Source organism: Tarenaya hassleriana, unplaced genomic scaffold, assembly GCF_000463585.1.
Source record: "Tarenaya hassleriana unplaced genomic scaffold, ASM46358v1 Cleome430, whole genome shotgun sequence".
NCBI classification, from domain to species: domain Eukaryota; kingdom Viridiplantae; phylum Streptophyta; class Magnoliopsida; order Brassicales; family Cleomaceae; genus Tarenaya; species Tarenaya hassleriana.
In genome coordinates this window covers 29658-31340 of record NW_010967060.1, presented here as the reverse complement: position 1 = coordinate 31340, position 1683 = coordinate 29658, and positions in this window count along the sequence as shown.

Below are 1683 nucleotides of genomic sequence, written 5' to 3'. Positions count from 1 at the left end.
GGACAGAGATCGGCGAGCGCCGAGAGTTCGGGCCGGAGATCGTGGAGGAGACTGCCGAGGTGATACGGAGGATTCGCGCCCATCTGAAGACGGCGCAGGATCGGCAGAAGTCGTATGCCGATCAGCGGAGACGAGACTCTTGCCGATGTGTCATGGTGTTGTTCTCAGCAAGACTCAGTGTCCTAAGACACGTGATGAGCGAGAACGAATGGATAGGATCCCATATGCCTCGGCAATAGGATCTATCATGTATGCCATGTTATGTACTAGGCCGGATGTGTCGTACGCGTTAAGCATTACGAGCAGATACCAGTCGGATCCAGGAGAGTCACACTGGATCGCGGTCAAGAATATCCTTAAGTACTTGAGAAGGACTAAGGATTTATTCTTGATATATGGTGGATTGGAAGATGAGCTCGCTGTAAAGGGTTACACCGATGCTAGTTTCCAATCGGACCAAGATGACTACAGATCGCAATCAGGCTATGTCTTCTGCTTGAATGGAGGCGCTGTCAGTTGGAAGAGTTCCAAACAGGCCACCACAGCAGATTCTACAACAGAGGCTGAGTACATTGCCGCATCTGATGCTGCGAAGGAAGCTGTTTGGATCAAGAAGTTTTTGGGTGACCTGGGCGTCGTTCCTAGCGTTGTGAACCCCATTGCATTATACTGTGATAACAATGGGGCGATAGCACAAGCTAAGGAACCTAGGTCACACCAACGATCCAAACACATACTCAGACGGTTTCACCTCATAAGGGAAATCGTAGACAGAGGCGATGTACACATATGCAAGATATCGACGGATGACAACGTAGCCGATCCCTTGACGAAGCCTCTCCCTTCGTCAAAGCATGAGGGTCATGTTCGGGGAATGGGACTTAGATGCATAGTAGATCATACTTAGAGCAAGTGGGAGACTGAAGGATATGATGCTCTGGGATGATCATACGATATGAGAACCATGTATGATACGATGTATTTATTGGATGAATACATTATTTATTTATTATTTATTTTGCATATTTGATAAATAATGATTATCCATGGATCGTAATGTACGATCCTAAATTCCTTAGTCGTTTGTCATTGTGGGAACAATGATGAAATAAGACTAACATGAGGCGTGATGGATGATCATAATGATGATCATGTGTATTGGATACGGATCACGGTCATGAGTACTTGTTTGGAACAAGTGACTGGATGACTCGTGTGAGATGTCGATTGGATTTAATCCATGACTTGAATCTCACTTGATGGTTCGCCTTAGATCCTCAGACCTGAGATATCTATTGTATCCATCATGACGAGCAATGTACTTTGACTGCGTCAAACGTCATCTTTAATCGGATGACTATAAAGGCGTGGCTCGGGTACATTACGAATCATGTATTGGATAGTAGATAGTCAAGATGGAACTTTGTCCCTCTCGAAAGAGAGAGATATCGCTTGGGCCCGTCGTAGGAGTAGGACTGTAGAAATGTGCGGCCGCACCATAGATGAATGTCATCTATCTCTTACAGTCTAAATGTTTTGAATGCTATTTCCGCTGCGTAAACCCGCGGACCAGACCCGAGACCGGTTGTGAACCGGTGCTCGAGGTTCCCGTGCGACCCATCATTTCCGTTGTGTCATGGACTTGACATCGGTAGTCACGAGAGTGACAGGTGCAGGAGACGC